The sequence below is a fragment of the Eufriesea mexicana genome, unplaced genomic scaffold (genome assembly GCF_001483705.2).
Source record: "Eufriesea mexicana isolate 0111107269 unplaced genomic scaffold, ASM148370v2 scaffold6047, whole genome shotgun sequence".
NCBI classification, from domain to species: Eukaryota; Metazoa; Arthropoda; class Insecta; order Hymenoptera; family Apidae; genus Eufriesea; species Eufriesea mexicana.
In genome coordinates this window covers 210,193-221,731 of record NW_016913935.1, presented here as the reverse complement: position 1 = coordinate 221,731, position 11,539 = coordinate 210,193, and positions in this window count along the sequence as shown.

Below are 11,539 nucleotides of genomic sequence, written 5' to 3'. Positions count from 1 at the left end.
TCTTCCCCGAATTATGAAACTCGTTAAAATGAATATTTCATCACCTCGGAAATTAACGCGCTTTGCAAATGTCTGTCCTCTTAATGAAAAAACTGTCGCAACTGTGATTACCATAGTCGATGACAGGATTTGCCGGGAAAATCGATTTTCGTCGCTATGATCGTCGCTAGGAGCAAAATCGTGAGAGGATATCGACTGGAACTCTTTCGTCACGAGCCAGAAGCGTGGACAATAGCAGAAAGAAATGGTAGAATTTATTCGTATAAATAGGGAATAAGACGGAAAGCAGCTCGCAGGTGGTTGCAGCAGGGGTTTAGGCACGGGGCAATAATCCGGCGTGGTCCCTTCAACTTCCTGCAGGTCAGAAGCTCGTGCAGGCATCGGGTGGTCGGTTGCGCAACGTTCTGGCCAACTGTCCCGGCCCGTGGCACAAGCAACCGAGCGACTTTTGTCCAAGGCAGAGCCTTGGGCTCCCGTGGATGATTTATATCCGGCAGTAAATCATAAACCGAAGGAAAGCCGCGCTCCAGCGGAGGTTAACGAGCCCTCGAGCTCCGCGACAATGCGAAAATGGGTCGGAAGTCATAATTCACGTCCGAGGAGCAGCAGCAGCAGCAGAGCTAGCCTGCTTCCTGCTCCGAGGAGTATAAACATTTCACTTGGAAGAAACTACGAATTTGCCAGGAGGAACACGCCGATAGACCGTGTTCCTCTTGGACTTTCACGGGCCTGGAGAGCTAACGCCTCGCAGCTTGGAAGGACACGCTTCCTGTCGGGGAATCTTCGATCTTGGCTGACGAGCTTGCTCGAAATTTACGGGCACCGGTACACACGCCCTGCTGCACGAGTCGTCGTCGCGTGGCTAATTTTCCCAATACACGAAACGCTCGACGTTAGATGGATATCCAGCCACGGTGTTCCCCGAGTTTCCGCAAAATCTTGGAAACCGATCGAACCGGAGAGCGATCGAAAGGTAATCGGATGGAGAGGATCCCTGGCTGTATACGCGGAGACGGAGACGGTGGTAGCCACCGTGGAAGAAAAGCAGGCAGCACCGACGACGACGACGACGACGACGACGACGACGACGACAGAGATGATCGGGAGGGATTGGCGATTAGCAAAGAGAGGAGGTTTTTCCAGGAGGCAGAGGGGTTGGTGCATCCCGTGGAGTACAAGGTCGCGGGACAAAGGAGGCCGATCGATAAAAGCAGCGGCCGAAGAATCGTTGCGGGGGTCGTTGCTCTCTCGAGTCACGGCGCATCGGTGCCGAATACGAAAGGGATTCGTACTCGTAGTGACGGGGTCGAGTCTCGTTTAAATAAGTTAGCAGCGCGGTTCGGCGCGGTGTGGCGCGGTGTGGCGCGGCGACGAGCGCGGAGGCAAGACAGAGGGAGGCAGGGAGAGATAGAGGAGGAATGAGAAATGAACGGGGAAAGAGAGACGCCGAGGGAAATTGCACGTGGCGGGCCGCGATTGGCTCGCACCTGTCTCCTCGGACCGCCCTCCTTTAGCCGGGATCGCATGCCTGCGTACCTAATACGCTTTCTTACTCGTTGCATACGCGGCTGCTTGCACCGCGTGCATGTGGATGCACACTTTCTCACCGGGCCAAGGTGTTCGTGCCGTGTAATGAACCACCACCGCCCGGCTTGCCTCCTCCGCCTCCCACTCCGCCACTGATCCGTCGCAGTCGCCCGGCGGGAGTGGGGTACCGGAACAAAGTGGAGGGGTACGGAAGGTTCTCTCGGCGAGGAAAGGACAGACGATAGTACATATTATACTTTTGTACGGGCCGCGCGGGGACGGTGGGGGCGGCTGCCAGGCATAGCCGCGGTTGCACACGGTTAATCTATCTCCGGGTAGACACTAAAGCGCAAGATGGAAGTCTCCTTCCATTACGATTGCCATATTTGCAACTCCGAGGCCCCCGTTCAACACCCCGCTCGCGATCTTCGCGACCGGGTTCCCTTTGTTCGCGAGTGACTGCTGTCGGCTCGATGAGTTACGGGCGGATCGTTTTTCTTCTTCGCTGGGGGCTCGCTCTCTGGAATGGGATACGATGCGACGAGGCGTGGGGAGAAGGCGTATTTTACCGTGACCACGAGTGCCGATTCCGTCGATCGTTTCACTGTTAAATGGCAATCGTTTCCTTTTCCAATCCTCGCTCCACTCGCGCTACGCGTTTTTCCTACTTTTTCGACGTGCTTCCGTGGTGTACCGAGGGGTGTCGTCCAATGGGGGTACGTACGTTTCGGGGTAATAGCGATATTACAGGTCGTCGCACGGATTCTTCGACCACGTCACGCTTCGATTAATCGTTGAAATTCTTCTACGCTCTTCTTTCGAGATAACTCGCGTTGTCTCGCAAAATGATCCGTGCTAATCTGTCAAGAGGAAATTTTCTTCGAATAATCTTTATTCGTTACGGAAATATTTCTCCCTTCTTGGACAATAAATGTCGTAGAAGGGTAGCAAGTGCTCGAGTTCGAGTAATGGCTGCGAGATTCGAAACGTGCTGACGTTTAAATCGTTATACATTCGCATAACCAATAATATAAATATCGTTTCCTTTTAATCTGAAAATATTTCTCGCGATTTAAGAGAAAGCTGGCAATAGATGCATCGAAATATCAAATGTGGTCCATGGAAAGTATTTAATACCAGTTTCATTCGCGTAGCATCGTTATTGTATCGACTGCTGCTGCCATCTGTTCACTATTGCTCCGAAAGTAGCTTGTAATTAGAGAGGAAAAAGCGTTGGATAGTTGCTAGTTACTCCATACTGCCCTGAATTCGTGACCAGGATTGGGAATTTGAATATTTCAGTGCACGTGAGATCTTTAGCGTTATTACGTTACAAGTGAAATTCTATTTTGCTTAATAAAACGAGAAATTGTCGTTGCTAACAGGTACCAATAGCAGTGTTTAAAATTCTACAAGGTCGTCTCGTGATATGCAAAGCAGAGAGCTTACTCGACTCTGTGAGATCAGACTGTTTTCCGAGAAAAATTTTCACGAAATTTTTCTCACGTTTATCACGCCTCGCGTTACTTTTTCGAAGTGATTATTTATCGTCGAAAGCAGTCGTAAATATTCTTAAAAACGTAACAGTCGTTTCATCGATTAGGCAGAGTTTTGCAGAGTTCATAAAGAAATCTGGTCGTTGGAATAAAGAGACCCGGGTTGCAGGCCTCTCCGAGCTTTAAAAGACGAAGGCCATTCACGGAACTCTTGGGTCATCGTAAATCATGTAACACGTGGGTCCCAAAAACATCACGATAGAAAGTAACGGCTACGAATTCGTGGATGTAGCCCCAGAAGATATCTAACATCTTGTCGTAGCTATTATTGTTATTCAATTTTTCGAATTCGGGAAATAAATTATTCGAAAACGGAAACAAAAAGAGGAAAAGAAACGTTATTTACGTTCCTATTAGACTTTCATATAGAATTACCATAAATGTAACGTCGCGCAAAAATTAGCTTTCGAAATCATCCCTACTAGAGATATAACCTGCGATATTCTCGAATACGTTTACGCGTTAATCCTCGTTTAAAAATATTTAGCGCGAAAATATTTTTGCAATTACCGCGATTACTCGAATTACGTTTCCTCCAAGGACGCTGAAATTGGATAAAGCCGAGTTGCTAACTATCGTCCAACATCGCGATCAACCCTAACCAATCCCTATTTATCGGTATAACTGTGAACGATAAAAGTAGCGCAGTATAGAAAACGCTTAGAATCCCATGACACGTCGATGCTCCAAGAATGACGAATCCCGTCTTTCGATTCGAGTATCTCTCCGCGAAGCTGTTGGCGGAGCAACGTTCGTGTTGGACTTGTTTGGTATTCCGACACTTGCTCCACGATCTGCTGAAGAACTGGCCGTCCCCTCTGCCCCAACTCAAATCTCGAACATTTTCATCGTGCGAGTCGTTGCAGGAGTTATTGCAATCCGCGTGTTTGTTAGGCGATCAGTAACGCGTTAACCGTGTCCAGGCTTTGTTATCTTTGAACGAAGGCAGCTCAGAAACAAAAACACCGTCTGCCGAGTGCAGAGAAACACAGACGCGAGTAGGAGGAGGGGGAGGAGGAGGAGGAAAAGGAGGTGGAGGAGGAGGTGGTGGTGATGGTGGGGGTGGAGTAGAAGGTGGCGGCGGTCGCGAAGGGGTGGGAAGCACGGGGTTGGAGGAGAGGGGGCGAAGATCGTTCGGCGACCTGTTAAGTAACCAGCAGATTTACAGGGCTCTATCTTATCGACCAGCCGCGTACACCGTCCCTCGGTGTGCGCGCTTATTTATTCGTTTGCAAATGAATAAAGAAGGCCGATCGATGCTCGCGGACCGGAGCCGCAACGCTACAAGTCGCTATGGATTCCAATCTAGAAGTAGAAGTCGGCAGGGCTGCGCGCAGGGGGGATGAGGCCAGGTCTGGGCATGTCATACGCGAAACCCTTATCTCGTCCGGGCGAAATCATGATCGTTCCTCGCGCCAACTTCCCCGTGGGACAGCCAGCTACACCAATTCACGGCCGCAACACGGAGTGTGAGAGGGTTTTAATGTTACCGCTGCTCGGACCGGGAATTTATCGTTATTTGTAATCGCGGCCGGTCGAGTTTCTTGGCGGTTCGCCTTTCGGCGGCCCTCCGCGCCCTTCGGGGCGTACTCCCTTTGTATTCCTCGCGATCGGGACTTCTCTCTTTCCCCTGTCGAACAGAACGCGGCCCGTGGACCCGTGTGCTCGCCGGAAGAACCGCGCGAAAAATCCCTAGATATCGACGTACACGCGCCACGGATCGCTGGTTAACGCTCGGTTTATCTGCCAAGAGGAGGAATCAATTCTGATCTAATCCTAACCACGAGGGTACTTTGCTCTTCGATCACCGTGGCGCGACTTGGAGCGTTGTGCCTCGCGAGCAGGAGAAGACTTGTTTCGAATTAAACGATCCTTCCTGTCGAATTTCCTTTCCAAGTCTGCTCGTGTAGCGAGTAGTAAACGGGTAAACGAGTTAGAGGAACATCTTCTGCTTCGGTCGAGTTCGATATTTTGGTTACGAACCAAGTCGAGAGGAATCTTTGGTATTTTACGATTCGGAGTAAACTAGCGTCGCGAATTCCACGAGATGCTAAGCTTTCGATATTTCAGTTCGTGTCGAATTAAACGGAGGATACATGCGCTTCTATTCGCGTTACGTTAACGAATAACGACAGTCAACATTCTCATGACAAGTTACATTCTCGATATGTAACTCGAATAAGGAATATTTACGTTCTTAATACATTTGGACATTTTTTTAAGTCTGATTTAACAAGGGTTGATAATTCTAGAATTATAAATTTTCGATTGCATACGAAACGTTCAAAGTAGAAAATTCCAAACGCGATGTACACTTTGTATTTTCGTATTTCGATATTTCTTATACGCCAAGTTTAGAACACAACTATCTCCGAGGGCACCCCGTTGTCATCGTGCTTGGTTTGGAGCTGTTCCGACGGCAACCGCAAACGAAGGCGTAATAATCGTAATAATCATCGCGGCAATAACGAGCAAAAGGCGTGGCACGTGAGGAACACGAAGAAAGGGGGCGTGCGTGCTAAACTGCTAGCGTGCGTGCTCGCGTTAGGATCAAGACGGGTCCCTTTTACGACGGATTATTATTTAAATGCTCTCAGGGGCCCGGTCGAACGATATGGACTGTGGAAGAAGAGAGCTAACCCTTTTTGCTCACATGCAAAGTGTTGGCCACTTTTTGGCACAACTTTTTTACGAACCGAGTGGATTTTGAATGAAAGTTTTGGGACCCGCGTGTTGTCGAGATATCGTGGAACGTGTAGAGTCTCGAATCGTTTCGAAGAAATTTCGCCAACAGAATTTAGACGAATTTGTAAATGTCTGAAAAATCGTGCTCATCGAATAACAAAGTATGACATTAATAATATCGTTACTTTCAATCCTGTTCGCCTCGCTGTTCTTATCGTGCATAGCATTGTGCAGAGTAACGAAGAATCGATTTTCCGTTATTTTTATGTATTATTTTAGTATCTCAGGGTATTTTAGTATACGCGAATGTATTTCGAGATTACAATACCATAAGACATCTTCGTAAACGATGTATATCTTCGTATATTGGAACATTTTCACGGTTGTAACGTAAACCGGAAAGAAATTTATCGCAGCAGTTCGATATTCCCTAGGATCGGCCAAGTTAATCTCCATTCGTCGAACGATCGAACGGAAGAGAGGAAAACGCGTTAAATTAGAAACTGGTTAGAAATAAATCGACTGTAGGCAATCTCGTTGCTAGCTAACAAGAGTGAGCTAACGAGAGAGAAAAATCGGATGTCCGAGAAATGGAGCCCAGCGGGGTGTCGTGAAAGGCCAAGAAGTCGTGACAGCGGCTTAACCGTGGAAACGAACTTGAGCAGAGAGTTAAGATTTGCAACGTACCGATCGGTCACGCAGCTTACAAACCTATAACTGAACCATTTAGTTAACCTAATCTTCGTCCAGGGTGGTATAACCCCCTAAGGAGGCGTCGGGTCGAAGCTGTGCGCGGGGTGACGGACGCTCGTGAGTGGATGATTGCGTGGCAGCGCATGTGAACATTGTTCCGAGCGCAATTTACCGGTGCACTAATGCACTCATACCTCTGTAACAGACCGGGCAAAGTTATAGCAGAACGCCGGAGGATCGTTTCCTTTTCCTATTGGCCGGTATTTACGAGGTGTACGGATAAGATTGTGACTCGCACGTCCACGCGAACGTCTCGCCCTTCGCTCCTTTCAGCTATGGACCCGGCTACGGCTCCGATTCCGGCTTCACTGAACGATCATGTAGACGGTTCGCGATTTTACAACGATACACGGTAATTAAGTATCCCCCTCCTTCCTCGTCTCTCCGACTCGCGTCCTGCTAAACGACGCGAGAGGCGAGAAAACGGACCGGGCGCTGTTCCATGGAAAACCGGTCTAAACGCTTTCGTTGAAAAATCGGAGCACTTGTCCGAACCAGCCGATCGGCAGGTTATTCGATATTTCCAGAATATCATACGGCCCGTATTAATTCAATGCCCGATGAGCAGCTCGTGTATTAACGAACCCAAGTTATTCCGTCGTTCCTCCATTTTGAGACCGTGTAACAGCCAAACGAGATGTCCTTTTTTCCCCTTTCTTTTTCAATAGTAGCCATTTGCCGGACGGAAATGAGCACATAGAGAGGATGTACCTACGGTTTGAGTTGTCGTTTACCAAGTGGAAGAAAAAATTTTCGCCAGTCGAGAATGTTTCAGATTATTATCCCCGTGTGGTGTACGATTTAAGTATCTCCAGTATGCGCGAGATATTTTGATATCTTCCTTCGCTCTGCTAATGACTCGTTAGCGCGGGATTTTTCAAATAAATCTTCAGTTAAGTGACTGAGGAAACAGCGAGTATCTTGGTACTCGTGTACTTTTAGTTCTTTTTTAATTCGGCAATCATCGTCGTGCATAAAATATTCCAATATATTATGTGCTTCTATTATTTTTCTTAGAAAAATTAAAATTAGTCATCTCTTTTCTTTTAATCTCGTTCATTTGCGAAGCTTCGATGAAATCAATGACTCGAAGGACTTGTTAGTTCTCCTTGTTAGCTCGACGTTTTGTTTCGCTGCATCTAAGTGCTATTATTTCTCGCTTTAATCATCGAGCATTATGATAAGCCATAAAATACGAGTCGAATGTCACAGTGAGACAATAAGTGGACTGTTTTATTATTAGGTATATGACTGGAGGCATGTTACACGTATGTGCGTAATTAATGCTTGCACCAAGTGTAAGATTTCAGATTTAGTTGATTAAGAAAATTTATTACCCCTCAGTTTATTTCTACCGTACTTCTAGAATTAGCGTAAATTAATTTCGTAATTACAAAATGGAGTTGACGTTTATTAACCATATATATTACAAGGTGTCTCTAGAATCACGTTACAAATCTATTTCGACAAAGGTTTCATATCATATGAGAAAGGTCACTGTGTTTTCCGTTCCCGAGGGAAAGAATTTTATTCTCCAGGAAATGTTGCATATATAGAAATGCAGAAGACATTGGCAAATATTTCTCCTCGTCCTTATTCGTCAGTTTATGTCTTTCACGGAAAAACGTGGAAAACGTTGGAAAATTTTTGATCACCTAAAATTGCAATCTAGGGAATTACAAAAGTGCAATTATTTATCGCGTATATGACTGGAAATTTAAAGAAGGCAAATAATAAGGAAATTTATAGGCAGATAAAAATCATCGAGAGACACTGACCTCGGTGAAATGAGCCTAACATCGAAGCAAATGCAGCAAGTGCAGAATTTCTGGTACACGGGAGTCTGGTCTGCGAATATCAATGAACACTCGCGACTCTTCGTAAATATTCGAATCACTGTTCCATTAAATAAAGGACGAATTAACGGTAGGTTTTCCGGGGCTCTTTCATAGAGGCGCGTGCATCCGCGCCATTAGTAAGATTTACGCTTTGACCAGGCCAAGTTTTATCCGCTCGATTGGCAATGTCCAATGAGCAACGATTAATGCCACTCGTTTAGTAGGTTCGCGATAATTGCCATTGGCTTTAACTCACCGTTTGAAAACTGAATTATGCTCGTGAACAGAATTCTCGGACGTCATTGGGATCGGACCCCCTCGATGATTCATATTCGCGCAACCGATTTCGAATCGCGAAAATTCCCGTAATTCCATTCTTTTTTCGTCGTTGAACGTCCCGTTTGCTTTGTTCAGTTTCATTCGCGTCGTTCTAAACGACGACAACACGGAACGATAGCAGGTTGATCGAAAACGGAGGAAACGAAATGGTTTGTTGAAAGACAACGTTATACATTGTCGCTTTTGTCGTAACTCTTTGCGGTACAGGATTTCGAATAATAAAATAGACCCACGTTGCATAGAAATTGCGCTGTGCTTTTTAACCTTAAATCGGCAACACGGTCCCAGCCGATGTGTCAGGATTTTAGGAATTCAGGTTCGATATTTCCATAGCTCGCCATTTCCTCGCCGAGAATAAAGGAAAAGTGGAGGAGACGGAATGATATTAATTTCACGATGCAATGCAAAGCGAATTTCACGACGATGTCTCACTACCAGCTGCACTAAGAGATTTACTGTTATCGACGCACAGCCATCGGAACAGAAAGCCATTACTTTACGTGCTACGATATACATGGTGATTCTGAAATATCCCACACGAACTCGAGATCGAGGAAAAAATGCCTCGTGAAAGACTATAGAACTGCTTTCTCGATGATTGTCACAGGAAAGTGCTTATTTCCAAGTCGTTGGATCGCTATCTTCTATTTACAGCCTGGTTTAAATGCTCGCTATAATTTTTCTAGAAAGATTCGTGTGAAATAATTCGTGAACAGAACGAAGTACGAGTTATAAATGGTTCCTTAAATACTCCCTGTTCGTGTTCTTCTTAACCCTTTGCGCTCGATGATTTTTTGGCTAAAGAGGGGTACGAGTTGAAAAATTTTCTTCCGTAAGGCCGATGATATTTTTTGAGTAGTAAATAAGAAATCGTATAATAATTAACACGTAGAATTATTCAATTTCGATACCTCGCACACTGTTACGTTATTTTAAATTTGATATATTAATTAATATCGAGCTTCGAAATTTTATCAAATCATGACCTACAGGCACCTCTCGAGTGCAAAGGGTTAATATGGCTCGAAACGAAAAGAAAGTTTTGAAATATTTCCTCGATGTTAAATAAGTTCTCGGGGTATAATATTTATAATATTATATTTACAAATCGCACTTGGAACTTCTCTTCTATGAGTTCGATCACTAGATTGCCGAAAGATTCCAAACGTACACGACGTAGAATTAAATTAACCCTAAACGCTGTCAGCTCAACTCCCTGAACTTGGGAGGAAGAAGCTCCTTTTTATAGTGATCAGCCGCGATTGTTCTTTGCTCAAAGATTTTAGTAGGTTCTGAATTACTATTCCGGAAGTTGCAAATTCCCGTCCGAATATTCTAGAAGATGCCGGATTACTATTTTCCGGAAGTTACAGTTCGCTCTTGTTGCTAGACCGAGTACAGGGTGGATATGGGAAACTCGTAACAATAGATATAATATATGTAATAAACTGATTATACTTTGAATCATTTTCGTTAAATACAGTCGAAAACGAAGAGCTCGCTAAACAAGAAGATATACCGATGTTTGCTTAACGCGTATGCAAATGCTACAGGTTTGAACCGCTAGGCGCAAGTTAAATTTGGATTAGACAAGATGGTACACGATTACCTCTATGACAGATAAATGTTAGATGAAAATCGCTGACATTAAGATTTGGCAACGGCAGGTAAAATCCACCGAATTCGTTACTAACTTCTTCCGTAAATCGACGATGGCATTCGATCAGGAAATGGCAACGATATCAACCAATTCGAAATTACCGTGTATTTGTCGCGTAATTTTATCGCGTGATTAACTCGAAAGCAGGAGAATTTGATAATTACGAGCGCTAATCTTGGAAATTTGCAGCTCGTGTTCGAAAAGTCGTGGGACCTATTTTTGAATCACCTTGTACATATTTGCATCCGAAGCCTCGGGTACGTTTTATGATGGTTGAAGAACGGCAATTAAATTGTTTCCGCGGGCTAAAATGACGGTTAATGATTCGACCATTATATTCGTCAGTGTTGTTCATCTCTCGTTTCTTAATTGCTGAAATATTTCATTTTTGAAACAGCGTTATTACTGTTTCGCTGATGTTACTTGTAAATTCTTGATTATTTAACTCGAGGATCATCAGCTGAATTATCATAGAAATATCTCAGGTGTGGTATTATAAATTCCACGATTAATTTGTCCACTTTTCAAACATATATTTCACGAATCTACTATAAAATAAAATAAAATAATTTGTTGTAATAAATTAAACCTACTAATAATTTAATTCCAGGTGTTAATAGTCTCGTTTTTATACGTCGTTGAAGGTATAACGAAAGTTGTCTAACGTTCATTTATTACTCTTGTACGTATTTATTGTTTGAAATGGATATTTGTAATTTCGAGAGCACTGTTTGTTCGTTTTGAGACTTTGTATAGTTATTTTTCTCGACGTGTTTTGGTATCGCTTTGAACATTTACCAGAAACATGGTTTTCATTCATCTTACTATTGTGTTCGGGTCTATGCAGTACATCTGTGTCTTTGAACTAATGCATCTGGTACGTTTCAAACTTTAGTGAAACCAGATTTTGGTGAATCCAGATTTAGCGAAACCAGGTTATTTTTATACATATTTTAGAATACGCGAATTAATGTTCTACGAGATTAATCGGAAAGGTCGATAGTAAATTGTCTCAGCTTCTTGTTCAGCTTCTTCTTAATTCGAGCACGATTCTAAAAGTATTTTTACTGCTGTTTAATTTTAATTCCTAATGACCGTGTGTGTCTACATATCTTTCTCAGAAGAGTAAAAGCCAACGTTCTGACTTTAATAATTTTGCTTCAAGAAGGTTAATTATTAAT